Source organism: Medicago sativa, chromosome 6 (genome assembly GCF_051527215.1).
Source record: "Medicago sativa cultivar Bolivia chromosome 6, Bolivia_mono, whole genome shotgun sequence".
In the NCBI taxonomy this organism is placed as follows: Eukaryota; Viridiplantae; Streptophyta; class Magnoliopsida; order Fabales; family Fabaceae; genus Medicago; species Medicago sativa.
This window is the reverse complement of record NC_140754.1, coordinates 41,751,916-41,772,382: the sequence shown is the minus strand read 5'-3', so window position 1 is coordinate 41,772,382 and position 20,467 is coordinate 41,751,916. Positions and strand designations below refer to the sequence as shown.

Here is a 20,467-nt window from a genome sequence, read left to right as displayed (position 1 = left end):
GTGGAATCAACTATAAACCGGAGCTCGCCTTGCAACAATTTGGTTTCCCGATGAAAGAGAAGCCCATCTATCTTGCTACATCTCCTTACTTCTTCCATTACTCTAATGCTCCCACGAGGATAAGAGAAGATTTCATAGGGGCTTGGTCTAAGCTTCGGAAGAAAGATGTGAAGCATATGGGTGTGAGATCCGGTGTTGCTCATGAGGCTTATACCCAATGGGTAATAAGCCAAGCTGAGAAGATTGGTATGCCTTACCTCACCGTGAGATATATGTCTGCATCTATCCCAACCATGCCTTTGCCTCTACTTCCGCCTACTCAGGAGATGTATCAGGAGCATCTAGCTATGGAGAGTCGAGAGAAGCATCAGTGGAGGACTAGATACTATCAGGCTGAGAATTTGATCATGACTTTTGATGGAAAGCATGAGCAGAAGACTCATGAGGTCTTGACATTGAAGAAAGAGCTGGCTAAAGCTCGGAAAGAGATTGAAGAAAAAGATAAGTTGCTTATGAGGGATTCCAAGAGGGCTAAGGGTGCCCATGATTTCTATGCCCGATACTGCAGCTATGACTCTGAGTCTGAGGATGACCCTTCCACTTCCTATGCTTGAGGATTGCTATGTCTTGTTGATATTTCCAATTATTAAGTCTATCCCTTGGCTTAGTATTTCAAAGGGAATCATCTTGTAAAACTTTTATGATGTTCGCATGTTATTTGGTTATGATGTTTTAGTTGTTTAGTAGCGTTTACAAATTTCTAATTTGTCTAAAACCCTTCAATAACATAAAAAGAGTCTTTTGCATACGCATCTGTGCACATCATGCATCATATGCATCATTCATTGGTCACAAAAGACTTCCCTTGTGCTCATTACCTTCTGGTTCTTCTGCCGCAGTCTGAAAGGTGGCTCGTGCTCGCAAGGTTTAATAACCAGATAGAGTTCATCACACAAGATTGTACAAGAGAAGGAATATGGCTAACGTTGAAGAAGAGAATGCTCAGCTCCGTGCCGAATTGGCTGCTGGCTAAGGCTCATGACACTATGTCCACTCTACTGGCTGCACAAGAACAACCGACTACATCTGTTCCAATTACGACAAAAGTGATTCCATCTATCCCACTGTCTACTGTAACTTCTGATGCTCAATTTGCCATGCCCAACGGCCGTCCTTATGGACTCTCAGCTTACTATGCTCCTCTTACCGCGGCCGGTGTTTCTGGTATTGGCAATAAAGGACGGATTCCTACAACAACTTTTACCCCTACGAGTACTTCTATGCCTCAAGTGACTACTGTTGTTACCGATCCTATTGTACATACTGTGCAACAGGTAATTGATGTTGATACTCCACGTGGACAAGACCCTATGATGGAGGCTATGAGAAAACAGTTAAGAGAGTTAGCTGGAGAACTCCGTGAGGTCAAAGCTAGCCGTGGGAATGGTGTTTCTGCTAAGGCTCGTGATCTATGCCTGGTATCCCGATTTGAGGTTCCTAAGAAATTCAAAGTGCCAGATTTTGACAAATACAACGGAACCTCTTGCCCACATAGTCATGTCATTCGGTACGTCCGAAAGATGGCCAACTACGCAGATAATGATGCTCTGATGATTCACTACTTCCAGGATAGCTTGGCAGAAGATGCGGCAGATTGGTATACTGGTTTGAGCAAAGACAATATCCACAATTTTGAAGAACTTGCTGCTGCTTTTGAAAGTCATTACGAGTTCAATACCCGCTTGAAGCCGAATAGGGACTCTCTTAAGTCTTTGTCTCAGAAATCAGATGAAACTTTCCGTGAATATGCTCAGAGATGGAGAGGGGCAGCTGCCCGTGTTTCTCCTCGACTTGATGAGGAAGAACTGACACAGACATTCCTGAAAACTTTGAAGAAGGAATATGTTGAAATAATGATAGTCTCTGCTCCAAATAATTTCTCCGACATGGTTACCATGGGAACTCGACTAGAGGAGGCTGTTAGAGAAGGCATCATTGTTCTTGAAAAGGGTGAGTCCTCAGCTAGTGCACCGAAGAAGTATGGTAATGGCCACCACAAGAGGAAGGAACCCGAAGTAGGGATGGTGTCCGGTAACCAATCTACAGCTACTGTCGCTCCTATTAATGCTGGTCAGTTACCCCTACCCTACCAATACATGCAGTACTCTCAACATCCTTTCTTCCCACCATTCTACCAGCAATATCCTCTGCCACCGGGTCAACCGCCAGTGCCTTTTAATGCCATTGCTCAACAAGTACAACAACAGCCTCCTGCGCCACAGCAGCAACAACAGGGTCCTCGACCCAGGACCTATTTTCCACCAATACCAATGCGGTATGCTGATCTGCTCCCAACTCTACTTGCTAAGGGACATTGTGTCACCAGACCAGGCAAGCCTCCGCCTGTACCATTACCTCCCAAGTTCGGGCAGGATCTCACATGTGAATTCCATCAGGGTGCTCAAGGCCATGATGTTTAGGGTTGTTATGCTCTGAAGTATGTTGTGAAGGACCTGATAGACAAAGGACGTTTGACTTTTGAAAATAGCGTTCCGCATGTGCTCGACAATCCACTTCCAAATCATGGTGCTGTTAATATGATTGAGGCTTTCGAGGGAGCTCAGTTTCCCCAAGAAGGCCCCGCCTTGGATGTCCGTAATGTTGCCACTCCTTTGATACCGTTACATGTTAAACTCTGCCAAGCTTCCTTATTCAACCATGATCATGCTTCCTGCTCGGAATGTCTTCAGAACCCTATGGGTTGTTGTGTGGTGCAAGGTGATATACAAAGCCTAATGGATAGCAAACACTTGATTGCCAGTGATGTTTGTGTGATTGTTCCAGTGTTTCATGACTCTCCTGTCGAGAATGTGCCTCAGACGAAGAAAGTAGAACCTTTGGTGATCAGGCTACCTGGCCCGGTGTCTTATACCTCTACAAAAGCAGTCCCTTACAAGTATGATGCAGCCATGATTGAGAACGGAGTAAAAGTGCCTTTGGTATCCCCAGCTGCGGTCGGTAACATTGCCGAAAAAATTACAGCTCTGAGAAGTGGAAAAGTCCATCCACCCTTGTTTCAAAAGAAGATGGTTACGCCTATCGCCACAATAACTCCACCAGTTGCTCCTCCTATTGACAAGAACAGCGGCCCAGCAGGCCAATCTATTGAAGAGTCGAATCTGGATGAAATTCTGAGGCTTATTAAAAAGAGCGATTATAAGATCGTTGACCAGCTGCTGCAAACTCCATCGAAAATATCCATCCTGTCTCTGCTCATGAGCACAGAAGCTCACAGGAAAGTGTTGATGAAAGTACTGGAATAAGCCTACGTTGATCATGAGGTCTCCGTGGACCAGTTCGATGGAATAGTGGGTAACATTACTGCTTGCAATAACTTGGGGTTTGGTGACGATGAACTCCCCGAAGCAGGGAAACACCACAACCTAGCTTTGCATATCTCAGTGCACTGCAAGTGTGATATGATATCCAATGTGCTGGCGGACACTGGATCATCTTTGAATGTAATGCCTGAGTCTATGTTGAGACAGTTGAGCCATCATGGAATTTCCTTAAGGGGAAGCAATTATTTGGTTAAGGTTTTTGACGGATCTCGTAAAGATGTTCTTGGAGAGGTAGATCTCCCAATCACCATTGGTCCTGAGACATTTCAGATTACTTTCCAGGTCATGGACATCAATACGTCTTACAGTTGTCTCCTCGGAAGACCGTGGATTCACGACGCTGGGGCAGTAACTTCTACTCTACATCAGAAACTCAAGTTTATGAGGAATGGTAAGCTTGTCACTGTACATGGTGAAGAAGCATATCTGGTTAGCCAAGTGTCATCTTTCTCTTGTGTTGAAGCAGGGACCGCTGAAGGGACGTCATTTCAAGGCTTAACTGTCGAAGGTGCAGAACCCCGGAGAGCCAGTGCTAGTATGGCTTCATTGAAAGACGCCCAGAAAGCTGTTCAAGAAGGGCAAGCTGCTGGCTGGGGAAAAGTGATACAGATTTTGGAAAACAAGCGTAAAGAGGGCCTTGGATTCTCCCCGACTTCAGGCGTTTCGACAGGAACTTTCTACAGTGCTGGATTTATCAATTCTATTGCTGAAGATGCTGCTGAGAGTAGCTATGTGCCTACGTTTGTTGTACCTGGAGGCACTGTGAGAAATTGGGAGGCCATTGATGTTCCTTTAGTCATGCATGCTTCAATGTAATGTGTCTTGTTGCTCATGTTTTTCTTTGTTTTCAAAATAACAATCCTTTCGCTCTGCCCAAGGCGAAAGTGATATCTTTGTAAGGGCATGTTTGTTTCGGCATTTCCGTTATCAATAAAAGTTGTCGTCTTTTCCGCGACTCTTTGTTTTTTACTTTTTAGTGCCTTTTTCTTGGAAATAATGGTAATGCCAGAAAGAACCAAAACATTTGTATTTTCTTATTAATTTCAAAAATCTGCATGAAAAACATTTTTCTAAAATCATCCCAATCATATTATGCAGATTGAACCATAATAAACCTGTTGAACACAGTGACCCTATGGTTCCTCCAAATTTTGAATTCCCTGTATATGAAGCTGAAGATGAGGAGGATGACGAAGAGATACCGTATGAGATCACTCGACTGCTTGAGCAAGAAAGAAGAGCCATTCAGCCTCACCAAGAAGAGATTGAGCTTATCAACCTGGGTACTGAGGAAAACAAGCGAGAGATCAAGATTGGTGCTGCACTCGAGCCAGAAGTGAAATAGAAGATTACTCAGCTTCTCCATGATTATCCAGATATCTTTGCATGGTCCTATGAAGATATGCCGGGTCTAGATCCCAAGATTGTGGAACATCGGATACCGACAAGACCTGAATGTCCTCCCATCAAACAGAAATTGAGAAGGTCGCGTCCAGACATGGCTCTTAAAATCAAAGCTGAGGTGCAGAAGCAAATTGATGCGGGTTTCCTCATGACAGCTGAATATCCTGAGTGGATTGCCAACATTGTACCAGTACCAAAGAAAGATGGGAAAGTTCGAATGTGCGTTGATTACAGAGACCTGAATAAAGCTAGTCCAAAAGATAACTTCCCATTGCCTCATATTGATGTGCTCGTTGACAGTGCTGCTCAGTCTAAAGTGTTCTCTTTTATGGATGGTTTCTCTGGTTATAACCAGATACGGATGTCACCTGAAGATAGAGAAAAGACGTCCTTCATTACTCCGTGGGGAATGTTCTGTTATAAAGTAATGCCGTTCGGATTGATAAATGCTGGTGCTACCTATCAAAGGGGTATGACAACTCTGTTCCATGACATGATTCACAAAGAAATTGAAGTATATGTTGATGATATGATTGTGAAATCAAGCGGTGAAGAGCAGCATGTTGTGTATTTGAAAAAGATGTTTGAAAGATTGAGAAAGTACAAGCTGCGGTTGAATCCTAGCAAATGTACATTTGGTGTAAGATCTGGAAAGTTGCTAGGCTTCATTGTCAGCCAAAGAGGCATTGAAGTTGATCTTGACAAAGTCCGAGCCATCAGAGAGATGTCGGCCCCTCAAACTGAAAAGCAAGTCAGAGGTTTCCTCGGACGTCTGAATTACATTTCAAGATTTATATCCCACATGACTACTACCTGTGGACCAATCTCCAAATTGCTCAGAAAGAATCAGCCTGTTGTATGGAATGATGAATGTCAGGAACCTTTTGATAGCATTAAAGAATACCTGTTCGAACCACCTATCCTTGTCCTGCCAGTGGAAGGAAGGCCCTTGATTATGTACCTGTCAGTGTTAGATGATTCCGTGGGTTGTGTTCTCGGTCAACAAGACGAGACTGGAAAGAAAGAACATGCTATCTACTATCTGAGTAAGAAATTCACTGACTGTGAGACTCGGTATACAATGCTTGAAAAGACTTGTTGTACTTTAGCTTGGGCTGCCAAACGCCTGCGTCATTATATGGTGAATCATACAACTTGGTTGATATCCCGAATGGATCCAATCAAGTACATCTTTGAGAAACCTGCTGTTACTGGAAAGATTGCACGTTGGCAAATGTTGTTGTCTGAATATGATATTGTGTACAAAGCTCAGAAAGCAATCAAAGGAAGCATCCTCGCTGAGCATCTTGCTTTTCAACCTCTTGATGATTACCAGCCAATTAAGTTTGATTTCCCAGATGAAGAGATCATGTATCTGAAAGCAAAAGACTGTGAAGAACCACTGATCAATGAAGGGCCGGATCCCAACAGCAAATGGGGATTGGTATTTGATGGTGCTGTCAATGCTTATGGTAAAGGGATTGGAGCCATTATTGTAACCCCGCAGGGGCACCACATTCCTTTCACCGCTCGAATAACTTTTGAATGCACGAACAACATAGCTGAATACGAAGCATGCATCTTGGGCATTGAAGAGGCCCTTGACCTGAGAATTAAGCACCTTGACATCTATGGAGACTCCGCATTTGTTATTAATCAGATAAAGGATGAATGGGAGACTCATCACGAGAAGTTGATCCCCTACCGTGACTATGCAAGACGTCTGTTGACATACTTTACAAAGGTTGAGCTGCACCATATCCCTCGGGATGAGAACCAGATGGCTGATGCTCTTGCCACTTTATCTTCCATGTTTCGTGTGAACCACTGGAATGATGTGCCCATAATCAAAGTACAGCGTCTTGGTAGACCTGCTCATGTGTTTGTTGTCGAAAATATTCCAGATCAAGCTGATGAAGATGTGAATGATGGAAAACCTTGGTATTACAATATCAAACAGTTCTTGCAAAATCACGAATATCCGCCTCGTGCTTCCAACAGGGATAAAAAGACCTTGAGAAGATGGGCTAGCAGATTCCTTCTGGACGGAGAAATCCTATACAAGAGGAACTATGACATGGTCTTGTTGAGATGTGTTGATGAGAAAGAAGCTGAGAAATTGATGCATGATGTACATGACGGTACCTTTGGGACCCATGCTACGGGTCACACTATGTCAAGAAAACTGTTGAGAGTCGGCTATTACTGGATAACTATGGAGCGTGACTGCTACAAACATGCCAAGAGATGCCACAAATGTCAAATCTATGCTGACAAGATTCATGTGCCTCCACATGCCCTCAATGTTATCTCTTCCCCATGGCCTTTCTCTATGTGGGGCAATGACATGATCGGAAGAATTGAACCGAAGGCTTCTAACGGACATCGTTTCATTCTGGTGGCAATTGATTATTTGACCAAGTGGGTTGAAGCTGCTTCCTATGCTAATGTGACCAAGCAAGTCGTAGTGAAATTTATCAAGAATAACATCATCTGCCGATATGGTGTTCCCAACAAGATCATCACTGACAATGGTTCCAATCTGAACAATAGCATGATGCAAGCTTTATGTGAAGAATTCAAGATTGAGCATCATAACTCTTCTCCTTACAGACCTCAGATGAATGGTGCAGTTGAGGCCGCTAACAAGAACATCAAGAAGATTGTTCAAAAGATGGTCACTACTTACAAAGACTGGCATGAAATGTTACCCTTTGCCTTGCATGGTTACCGTACTATAGTGCGTAGTTCAACCGGGGCAACTCCTTTTTCTCTTGTATATGGCATGGAAGCAGTTCTCCCTCTGGAAGTGGAGATTCCATCTCTTCGAGTGATCATGAAAGCGAAATTAACTGAGGCTGAATGGTGTCAAAGTCGGTATGATCAGTTGAATTTGATTGAAGAAAAACGTATGGATGCTATGGCTCATGGATAGTTGTATCAAGTACGAATGAAGAATTCTTTTGACAAGAAAGTCCGACCTCGAGAATTCAAGGAAGGTGAACTTGTATTGAAAAGAAGGATAAGTCAGCAACCCGACCCAAGGGGCAAGTGGACACCTAACTATGAAGGTCCTTATGTTGTCAAGAAGGCTTTCTCCGGTGGTGCTTTGATCCTTACACACATGGATGGTGTTGAACTTCCGAATCCTGTCAATGCTGATATAGTCAAGAAATGCTTTGTCTAAAAAGAAAAGAACAGCGTGGTAGGTCGAAAACTCGAAAGGGCGGCCTAGGCAAAAATGCGCTTCCCGGTGGATCGAAAACCCGAAAGGGCGATCTAGGCAAAAGTTAGGGACAAAAAATGAATATGAAAAAGCTCACTGAGATTGTACGCAACTCAGGCAAGAAAGAGCGCCTCGATGAGCCGAAAACCCGAAAGGGCGGTTCATGCAAAAATGAGGTTGACAATAAAAGACAAGTAACTATATCTGGCAAATCACCATCACTCATTTGGGCATCTGCAACTGTCAATGATCATCTTCATCAGAAGCTTCTGTACTTGTGAATTCAAAATTTCTATGAAATGTAGCGGTCATCGTGTTCAATGTACCACCAACCAATAAAATTACCATTTTCCAAGCTTTGTAAATCCGTGGAGTCATGCCTTTGGCTGACTTTCACTCTTCTACATCAATTTGAGCCTGTGCTGTTGTTTGAAACTCTATTTTTCTTTCTACTTTCAATGCTATATACAAAATATCTTCTTTCCATTTGATAATGTCAATGTCTGAAACAAACATTTTTGAAAATTGAAAAATCTTTTTCTGTCTATTTTTGAAAACAAACCTGAGCAATAGGGTACATTTCAATGAAACATGCGTGAATAAATGTCTATCAATGTCTATTTCAATACATGTTACAAGCAGGTTATTCCCCAGGATGATCTGTGGTCGATGGCAAAAATGAAAAAAGAATAAAAAAAATGGAATTGAAAAATAAAAATGAAAAGCTCGCTAAGTTGAAAACCCGAAAGGGCGGCTTAGGCAAAAATGAGCACCCCGCTGATTGACAACCTATGAAGGCAATTCAGGCAAAAATGGGGCAATTAAAAGAATCTATTCCCGGTGAATCGAAAACCCGCAAGGGTGGTTCATGCAAAAATGGGATTGAAAAATGAAATGATATAAAAGCATTGACCACAGATGTGAATATCCAATGTTTACCCAGCACTGACAAGCCTAGCAACGGCGACTTGTATCAAAGAATTTTCCGAGATCCCTCCTCTACAAGTTTTTATCGCCCTCAGCCATGGTATTGATACGTCTCTCGACGACGATCTCTCCAAAAAGGATTTCTGTGAATATGTTATAGCACGAGCCACTACGTGCCCAATCTTCCAATGTTTCGTCTGTCTCTGTGAAGCTTCTCTGTCAAACTACAAACCAATCATGCATTTTCAAGCATTCATACATGCATAATCATGCATTCTATGTGCTCATACATTCAATGATCTTGTTATACCATACATACATGTTGCATTTCCAATCTCAATTTTCAATTCAACTCAGTTTCCACTTTCAATTCAGTTCAATCTCCACTTTCAATTCAACTCAATTTCAACTTCCAACTCAACTCAATCTCAATTTCAAATTCAACCCAATTTCAATTTCCAATTCAATTCAATCTCAATTTCCAATTCAATTCAATTTCAACTCTCAATTCAGTGTCTATGTTTGTGTCTCTAACTATTTTCAACCTCCAATGTCTCTTTCAAATGTCAACTTTCAATTCAATTCAAGTCAATGCTAATTCACTCTCAATTTGCTCTTGGGCCAACAATAATGGTCATGTCTATGTTTAAATCAAGTCAATGTCAACTTACTCTCAATTTGTATCTTTTCAAATCAAAATTCCAATTTGTATCTTGCTATATGTCTTGTTATTGGTCAAGTGGCTAGTTCGATCCAAAGAACAGCTTGTACCTGCTTATATGCCTGTGTTTCCGGTCAAACGGCAAGTTTGATCCAAAGAACAGTTTGTACCCAGCTTCCGCTTTGTCATCGGTCAAACGACAAGTTCGATCCAAATAACAGTTTGCACTAACTTACGTGTTGTAATATTGATAAAGCCGCAAGTTCAATCCAAAGAACAGCTTGTGTCAGCCTTTTGTCTATGTCTCCGGGTCAAATAGCAAGTTCGATCCAAAGAACAGTTTGTACCTGTCTATCTGTTTGTATCATCAATCCAGCGGCAAGTTCGATCCAAAGAACAGCTTGTATCTGCCTATATGTCTATGTCTCCGGTCAAGTAGCAAGTTCGATCCAAAGAACAGCTTGTACCTGTCTCACATTTCTATTCCCGGTCAAGTAGCAAGTTCGATCCAAAGAACAGCTTGTACCCATCTCTTGTTTGTCTCTCTCGGTCAAGTGGCAAGTTCGATCCACAGAACAGCTTGTACCTATCTTTTGTCTCCTGGTTTGTCTACCTTGTCAATGTCAACCTAGATCCCCAGTGATATGACATGCTCTGTAGACTCTAGTTGCTCGTCTTGCATCCATAATCGAAGTGTTGCATGGCATTCATGTTTTCGAAAATGTGAGAAGCGTATTTTTATGTCCAAAAACAGTGCAAATGTTAATATTTAAGTATCTTCGTCCTGTCAAATCAAAGATTTCGTCTCTTGACTCTCCGGACAAAGAAACTTAAATAGGGGCAGCTGTTATACCCTAATTTTGGACCTAAAAATACTAGCTCAATTCTTCTTTTCTTGCATTTCAAGTCATTTGAATTTGTCCTTGACCAATTGCACCTTCCTCTGCATCTTATTTCAATGTTATTTGCAAAATTCATGAAAAAGGGTATTTTAGTCATTTCCTGCATTCAAATTCATTTTAGTCCTTGAAAATTGTTTGTGTCTTTTCATTTGATTTGTATAAGTCCTTGTTTCACTCTCATGTTGAAATCCATTTCAAAAAATCACATTTGAAGTCATTTTGAGTCAGTTTAGCCCCTAGGGGCATTTTAGTCATTTCCTATGTTAAAATTTCTTTCAATCTTTGAAAAATTGTCCCTGAGTCCTTTCAATTGGTTTGATTGAGTTTTTGTTTAAATCCATGTCAAAGTCCATTTCAAAAATTGCATCTGAGTCATTTTGAGTCAGTTTAGCTCCTAGGGGCATTTTAGTCATTTCCTGTGTTAAAGTCCCTTTTAATCCCTAAAAAATTGTCTCTGAGTCTTTTCATTTGCCTGTATAAACTCTTGCTTTAATTCCCTGTTAAAAAACCATTTTTAAAATTGCAGTTCAGTCATTTTAGTCCTTAGGGGCATTTTGGTCATTTCACACGAAATTTTGACAGAGAGAGGTTACTTTAAAGTACATCATTTAAGTAATTGGTTCATTTTAGTCCGTTTTGTTATTTTTAGTCGTTTCACTTTACGTTATTTTCAAATTACATTTTTTACCAATTTTATTTTAATTACATTTTAGTCCTTTTGCTATTTTTGCATTTTAGTCCTTTTATTTCAGTTTTTTGCAGAATAGTCCAAAGAGAGTTAGTTACAAGTCCAGTCCACATGTCATTTTCTCATTGGTCCAGGCATTACAGTCATTAGCTATAAAGGCCACCTCATCAGTCAAAGTCAAAAGGCCCATTCATTCTGTTACACATCACCACAAACAACTTCCACAATTTCTCTTCCCTCAAAACTGAATCAAAAGCTGAATTTCTCCAAGAACAAAGATGAAGATTCATCTTCATCCTTGAACCCTAGTTCGTCCATTTCTGTAGAATCATCACAACCAAAGCCAAATTTGTACGAATCAATCACTGATTTCTCAACAACCAGCCGAATTCATTCAAATTCAACACGAAATCTCACCAATTCCAGAAACAACAAATGCAAATCCGAGTTATTCATAGATCGTAACAAACTCCAAAAGGTTCCAAAAAACTCGCAGAAAGCGAATCCAGAACAAGTAGATGGAACACAACGTTTCAAGTACGAGTTCATACCTCACCTGAACGGAATTGGACCGTATTGAAACCTGATTAGAATCAAGAACGGTGGCAAAGAAAGGACGGGACGATTGCAATCTCAAAGCCAAGTCCAAGTTCGTGAATCAATAACAGTGGTAACCGTTTGTCTTCCCTTCATTTTTTCCTTTCCTTGAACGTTTAGATGCAAAAGTTTTCCTAGTCTAAACTCTCAGATCTACTCCGATCCAAAGGTTTTTTCTTAAAACTAAGCTTAAATTCGAAGAAAGAAGAAGAAAATACGTTTAAAACTGCTTTTGTATGTTGAATCGGAGCAAGATCGAGCTCCGACGCGGTAGTGCCATCACCGGCCACCGCGTCGGAAAAAGGTTGAAGACGATCGGAAACTTTTGTTCGATCGAAGAAGATGAGTCTTCTGCAGACTCTCTCTCTCTATTTTTTCCTTTACAGAGAGAAACACGCATGGCTTATGTGTGTGATCCTTCAGATTTTGCTTATATATGCCTTGCCAATCACACGCGCGCGCGTGTACTGTATACCCATGCTCCACTGCCTTACAGCCGTTAGATCTAGGGATTTAGGGGATCCGGATCAATCCAACGCCTCCAGGGCTTTTGGATGATCCAGATCCAACCTGTGTTTGGGCCTGGATTCATTTCTTTACTGGATCTCGTTTTCTCTATTTTTTTGCTATATGCATGCTGTTTTTTTGCTGTTTGTACCACTGCTTACCTAAAAACTTTGACAAAAATGCCTAAAAAAATTTTTCAACATCTTCTTGTTATTCTTGTTAAATTTCGATGTGTTTTAAATGTCAATCTTGATAACAAATACATGAAAATATTGTGTTCTTTGGGTGATTCAATACTTTTGTTATTTGTGTTAAAAACCTTGCTAAAAAACTTCTAAAAATTGGTGAATAACTCTTGTGTTTGACTTGGATGCTTAAAACTGGTTCCTCACAGTGTTTTGACATGGTAAAAAGTGGATAGAAATATAGGTGAATGTGTTTGTAAATTTTGGTGCCTTTTGTCAAATATTTGTGAAGTTTTTTTGTATAATTGGATCCCAATACTTGATCTCATGATGATTGATACTTAGTGAATCAATTTTGTGGTATGTTTGTCCCTAGTTTAGTGTATTTGGTACTGCTTGTGATGTGTGGTGTTAGTTTCTTGTGTTACAAGTCATGTAAATGTTTGTAAAAATGAGATACCGAATATGCCTAAAATACATCATGATTCTTGACTTGAATGTGTTCTTATCATTTTCATGCCATTGATTGCAATAAAATCTTTAGAAAATTGTCATGATATGAGGGTTATAGGTCATGTACTTGTCTTGATGTTATGGTAAATTTTAGGTGGATTTTGCTACTTTTAGGTTAAGAATTCCATTACTTTTTTTTGTCAAGCTCCTTTTAGTATTTCTTTTGCTTATAATTTTCATTCTATGATACCCTATGCTACTAACCACTTTACTTCATGTTTCATGCATTCCATAAGGCATCTCATCCTCCATCTTATGCTCTTGGTCCTTATCTTTCCTACACTTTAAAGTTCATGCAAAAATTAGAATGTAATACCTAGGAATTCTTGTACTTTACCTTATGCTTTTAATTTCTCGCAAGACCATAGAATGTAAACTAGGGCATGATGTAAAGGACAATGGACTCTAATGATGTACACCGACACGAGCACCGACACATGCACACACACCACATGGTTACCTTTAGATGTATGCCTAGGGAATGTATGCTTTAGATGTATGTTTAGGAATCGTGATACTTAGGAAAATCCTTTTTTCCAAAAAATATGAACAATATCACTCAAATATTTTTCTAAATAAACCTTGGGATCAAAATCCCATTGAATTTTCCTTTTCATTTTCTTAAATAAAAACCTTAATGAATTTTAATCATACTTAGACTCTCTTTTGCAAATAACTAATCAAACCTCACTTTTTCTTAAAATCTCATGCCTTTAAGGCCTCTCAATCCCCATTCTTCAAAATTCCAATTTTCAAACTTAAAATCAACCAACAAAAACAAAAATACTTTTTGGAAGAGAACTACGGTGGATTTGATCCCTTAAAAGGGTACGTAGGCAAGGAACCAAAATTCCTTCAATTCAAATAAAATAAAATTCCAAACACTTTCTTCTCCCTCCAATTCTTCACTTAGAAAACTCTTAGGTTTAAATATCACATTTCAAATAGCATTTAAAAATAAAGCGCGCGCGTAGAAAATAAAGACGGTTCCTATAGGATACTATAGTCGTTATGGGTGCCTAACACCTTCCCGTAGCGAAAACAACTCCCGGACCTCGATTCTCAAGGGTTTTGCTTATTTTTTCCCTTCCCAAGAAAAAATGAGATATCAAAGGTTAAAAAGGTTCAAACTTAATCAATGTTTGACACCCGAAAAACCAAGATAAAATGATACATAACATCTTCATATAACTTCAGTGAATGTAAGTAAAAATAAAAATCAAATCTAAAGAAGTTTAGACTTTGACACCCGAAAAACCAAGATAAAACGATACATAACATCTTCATATAACTTCAGTGAATGTAAGTAAAAATAAAAATCAAATCTAAAGAAGTTTAGACACAAATCTTTTAGACAACTTGTTCGAAATAGGTATGTAACGCGAAATATAGTAAGTACGTAAAAACGGGTTTAAGCTTACACAAAATTGTTTCAATACGTTGGAGAGGAAAAACCTATGCACTAAAAGAGAGAACAAAACATAAACAAAGTAATACCTTTGAGAATGGTAAAATAACTAAGAACTTGACAATAGAACATTGTCAAGAGTGTAACATAAATATGGTGAATGACAACAAAAAGTCATGAAAAACATAGTAATACCATTGATGATGATCTTTTGTTTGGCGATACCCTAAAAAAAGACTAAAATAAAATAAAATTAATTGAACCGATGTTGACTGTCGGTAGCATGCCGTTGACCACCATCTTATATATTTTTCTTTTCCAATTTAAAATAAATAATTGTAAAAAAGAATATTCTGTTTTTTTCTTAAAAAGTAATTCCATTTATTTTTAGTAGAGAAAGTAATTAAATTTTTAATACATAATTAAATTATTATTGACCACCAATGTTGACCCACATTTAAACATGCAATTTGTAATTTTGATTTATTTTTTAGTTTTAAACATATTATTAACATATTTAAATTAATCCGTCTTAAAAACATTTTTGAATTAATTTAAATATGCAGTTTTTTTACAGATTTTTTATTTATAGAATAAATTAATATTGTCAAAAGGTTAATTTACAAATAATGGTTAATTTACAAATAAAATATTTATATCATATTCAATGGATTTGTATTTTGATTTTACTTGATTCATATATTGGATTAAAAAATATGAATAGATGGATTGAATACATCCATATTTTAAAATGGATGATTAATTGAATCCAATTCATTAGAAAAAATTTCAATTTTAATATATTATTAAATGATCATTGACCACCAATGTTGACCCACATTAAAACATTCAATTGTTATTTTCATTTATTTTTTAGATTAAATAATCTATCCCTTGTTTCCAAACATTTCCTCTCCATGACAAACCGTTCTATTTATTCCGTCGCATTAATCTACAATCCATCACCAATCCATCGCCTCTTCCAAAGATTCCCAAATTATCTCACCTCGATCGATCTCTCTAGCTTCCGTGGTGATCTTAATGCACTTCTCTCTTGTTTTCCCCCTTCTGTTTCCCATCTCACATCCCTCAACCTCTCCAACTACCCCACCTTCCCTGCACTAGGCTTGAAAACTATTCTCAATAACACCTTGACCTCTCTCACGTTGAAAATGCTTTTTATTTCTTCGTCATCATCATCTACCATGTGTTTTATCTTTTTTATTGTTTCAACAAGTGTAATTTCTCTGATTAAAATCTCAAAAGGATGCTGGTTATGTCAAGAAGTCATGTGGCATTTGTGAGTGTGCATCTGAATCTCTTTTGGCTCTTAGTTTATTGGCTCTTACAAGTTATATCATGATGTTGTTTGTAACACCCATACCAGACGTATCTAGAAAGTCTGGCACGTGCGTTAATATTAGTACTGGATACATTAAAATACACAACACAAAACTTTTACGAATGAATAATATTTACATCAAGTCACGTTCGTATAAATCATAATACAATACAACTCATCCATACATGAAAATACACCCTTGATGTCCATATCGTCCTGCAGCTTCACGAACGAACCCTTGAAGTAATATCCATCCGGCTACGAGCATGCATACATCCTGCTTATCTGAAACAAATAAGGATTGGGATGAGACATAATGTCTCAGTGAGTTCCCATAAATCCTAGGCTATAGGTAACCTCAAGGGGAAACCTACGGTCACCACGTGTCTACATTACAACCTGACGGTTGATTATACGTGTGTGGGGACTTGCATGCTTAGACGGTAGTGCATACTAGAGCCGTCATAATCATATCTTACTTGTTATAGGCTTCTCATCTATACATGTCATGGCGGTTGAGGGAACCTAAACCGCATTGCCAAGTGTACGCTTTACGTAACAAGGCCTAAACATAAATAACATAGCATATTCATGACATGATTCTAAACCAGACGATTAGGGAACCTAAGGTCGTCACAGGCATAGCTTTCTTTACTTGTTCTATACATATCTTGCTCTCGTCTAATAGCATGTCATGCTCTTGTTCTTAAACATAATCATACATGGGCTCGATCATGAGCATAAACATAACATAATCATAATCATGAGAAACATAATCGTGTCTAAGTTCATTCATTGGTTAGCGTTGAACAAACAATTATTATCTTGATTCATTTTACGGATAGTTCCGGGTGGAGTAACCCCGAGATCAATCCCATACATGACCGATGTACGTACATCGGACTCCCTCGGTGTCGTGCGGGTCCCTTGCGGCTTGAACCGTTCCCCTTAGGTCGAGAACCTCCCGTATCCCCCTGGCGTGGATAACAAGAGACACGAGCACCTACTTCTTGTTTACTCGGTGACATGCGGGTCCCTTACGGCTTGAATCGTTCTCATCATGAGAACCCCTTGTATCCCCCTGATGTGGATAGCAAGAGACATGCCACCTACACTTATTAATCATAATCTTGTCGTTCGTATAGGTTAAACCTAATCATGCATACATGTTTACCTCGGAACCTTGATCGATCCGATTAGCGGTAAATGTTCATACTTGTTCATGCTTGTACATACTTATTCATAGTGGAGAGATTATCTAATCAATCCATGGCTTAACATACTTGCTAACTTATTCTTGCTCATGTGCGAAGATAATAAACTTCGCGTCTTAACATCCTATAAATTCTTGCTAACTTGCTAGTTCTCGACTACTATGTCGAGGCTCTAGTTTTTCCCTTTCTTAGTGCTTACTACCCGAATGAATCGGCTTAAACTCTCTTGTGCCTATCTTGATGTACATGTTAAGCTTACCATGATTCTTGATTCGAAGATTGCTTGATGTTATGTGCATTGATTAGATGTTGTTTTGGGGTTACAAAGTCATAGAACGTTGAAAGAAAAACATCGGAACGCACCACGGACCCTAGAATGGGCCAACAGGCCAAAGCATGCTGGCCCATCCAGAAGGCCACGCTATTAGCGCAGCTGGGGCGTAGCCCTTGCTGAAGAATTTCGCTATTAGCGTATATTTCGCTAATAGCGTGGTTCTTCGGGTCTGTGGTACAAATTTTGCTATTTTTGACCCAAAACTCATCCTAATCGTTCCTGCAATGCACCAAAACATCCAGCAACATATATATACATAATAACACATCTTTCATAGCAATATTAACATGTACAAAGCAAGATCAAGGCAAGGGTATAAAATTCTCATATTTTCTAATATTAACATAATTCATGGTTTCTTGCAAAAATAAACACATAATCCCAAGGGAGGGTTCTATCTAAGAACTCACCTAACATAATCCTTGTGATTCCTCAAGCTCCAAGCTTTCCCAAGTTCAAACCCTAGCCCAAAATCCAAGTTCAATCCTTTCTCTTTGTTGTTTCTTGCCCTTGAAGCTTCTATGATTCTTGTTTGATCACCTCTTGCATGATTTGGAAAGTCTTGGATGGATTGGAGAGAGAAGGAGGGCGCATATCTTAGAGAGAAGGAGGAGAGAATTCTCTTCTCAAAAACCTAGAGAGAGAAAGTCATGAAAACAATGAAGATTTTTGGTCCAAAACCACTTATATACTCCCTTGCGCGCTATTACTTAAATGCCCTTCGTCTCAGTCGCGTTTACCTGACACTGATACACAAGTCCATGTTTGACTGATATCACATAATATTAGCTTCTTTCGTACTTAACATTTTCGTCATACTTGTTTTCCATGAATCTTAGTCCTCTGATACGTTTGTCAGATAAAAACTCCATTAGGTAAAGAGCGGGATGTTACATTGTTGATTTTCTTTGACTGATTTATCCGAATTGTGATTGTATAGGGTGTATTTGTGGAGTATGAGAGTGCAAGTTATGAGAAAGCTTGTAACCTCCATTGAAACTCATCCCAGCAAAGCAGTTCAAGAAGTATATTGAAGTCATTTTTGGCTAAAATTTACAAGAGGCAGAAGTAGATTTCCCTTGTAAGACAAAGACCAACATTGTTTGAAGATGCAATAGGAGATAGCTAGAGTCCTGTTTTCTGTGTGGAGCTGAATTTTTTAAAATCAAATTTCTTACCATCTCTTTTTTAGGGGGTGATTAATCTTGTTGTACTTTATTATAATTTTGGATCCATGAGTTAGGGATTAGAGGGTCATAGGCAAGATGAAATTTTATTTGGTACGAGCATGGGTAGTCGTTGACTAAGAATTAAATGTAATCTCTTATTTTTTAATCACTTACATCGCTAAATACCATACTAAAGGGTTATGATGAATCTCATTGTTTTTAAACTCTTCTTATTTCAATATGATTTAATGATTGGAAAAAAATTGTTATTTTTTAAGAGAAAAAATATTAGTTGTATGCTTTTACCCAAAATCGATTGTGTTTTTGAATTGGTTGCCTCTATTAACGAGAAAGACAAAACAAATGCCCACAAAAGAATGATTGATTAATTGATTGCTCAAACATAGAACCCCTAAAGCAATAATAACTTCAGGAGTTTCACAAATATTAACATTTAGGCTTAATTGCATGTTTGGTCCCTTATGTTTATTTTAGTTTTCAAGTTGGTCCCTTACGTTTTGAAAGTTTCAAGTTGGTCTCTTATGTTTATTTTAGTTTTCAAGTTGGTCCCTTATGTTTATTTTAGTTTTCAAGGGACCCCCTTATGTTTATTTTAGTTTTCAAGTTGGTCCCTTATGTTTTGGACCGACTTGAAAACTAAAATAAACATAAGAGACCAACTTGAAAACTAAAATAAACATAAGGGACTAACTTAAAACTTTCAAAACGTAAGGGACCAACTTGAAAATTTTTAAAACGTAAGGGACCAAATTGAAACTTTCAAAACGTAAGGGACCAACTTGAAAACTAAAATAAACATAAGGGACCAAACATGCAATTAAGCCTAACATTTAATATGTTTCAATTTGGATTTATTGAATGTATTTATCTAAGCGCAAATTTTGAAGAAATTAACTTGTTCCCAATTGCTTCCAAAAAAAAAAAAAAAAAAAAAACTTGTTCCCGGTTGCTCTCAAAGAAATAGTTCAATCATTCAAGAGAAATATTGCAAGAGAAATAGCTATTTATCTCAAACTCAGCTTATCCTGATAGTATTATTATGATGCTCACATATTATTTAGGGGCATTTAAATCCAAACCGATCCAAAATAAAACCGCAAACCGACCCGAAAAACCGATATTTTTGGATGTGTTTGGATCTTGTTTTGGAAAAACCGATATGATTGTATCGGATTTTGGATCAGCTTTTCAAAACTAAACCAAACCAAACAGAACTAAACTGCAAAAGTAAATTTTAATGCTTATTTATTATTTTATTGGTATTATATGCTGCATTAAAATATTGCTTGTTGATATTTCATCTTATATACTGCATTAATTTAATCTATATTATTACTAATTCATCTATTTCAAATATAATCAATCATTTCATTGTGTAATGTTAACTTATTTAATATTAATAAAAAAAATTACATGTTGCACTTTGGATATCCAAAAACCGATCCAAATTAAACTGCATATATTTGGATCATATCGGATTGGATTTTTTTTTATAATAATTATCCAAACCGAACCAAGCTGCACATGATATTTATTTTGGATCGGTTGACCTTTTATCTCAAAAACGATCCAAACTGAACCGCAAACACCCCTAATAATAATGATTGATTGATTGATTGCTTGATATGTACTAAACCTTTTGAGCATTTACCGTTTACTTTATAGTTATACTAGACCTTCTATAATATGTCCTACTAATTTGAAAAACGTTGTGGAAGAGATTAAGGAGTTAGAGCTTGATATCCTTCCAAATACAGTATAACTTTTTTGTGTGGAATTAGTGGTCAAAAGGACTGTCACCAAATCTCAATGGGATGCCAAAGTTGATGCCTAGAAAAGTTTTGGTTATCCTAAAGATGAAGTTTTGCATGCATTTAAAAGACACTCAAACTATATTCTACAATCTCTGGACAAACTGAATGCGATGCTGAGTTTTTGGATGGAGCAAACTTGTTTGTGTTCATTTGC

At 38.3% G+C, this 20,467-nt stretch overlaps 1 long non-coding RNA gene and 1 pseudogene across 1 annotated transcript; both read left to right on the top strand.

Annotated features, from left to right (window-relative positions):
- Window positions 1–976: 976 nt before the first annotated feature.
- LOC146915212 (uncharacterized) lies at window positions 977–11,789 on the top strand (annotated as a pseudogene).
- Window positions 11,790–15,390: 3,601 nt separating this feature from the next.
- Window positions 15,391–18,526, top strand: LOC146915211 (uncharacterized). The gene is made up of 2 exons (XR_015013258.1): window positions 15,391–15,719; window positions 18,250–18,526. It is a non-coding gene; the product is annotated as an uncharacterized LOC146915211 (long non-coding RNA).
- Window positions 18,527–20,467: the final 1,941 nt, after the last annotated feature.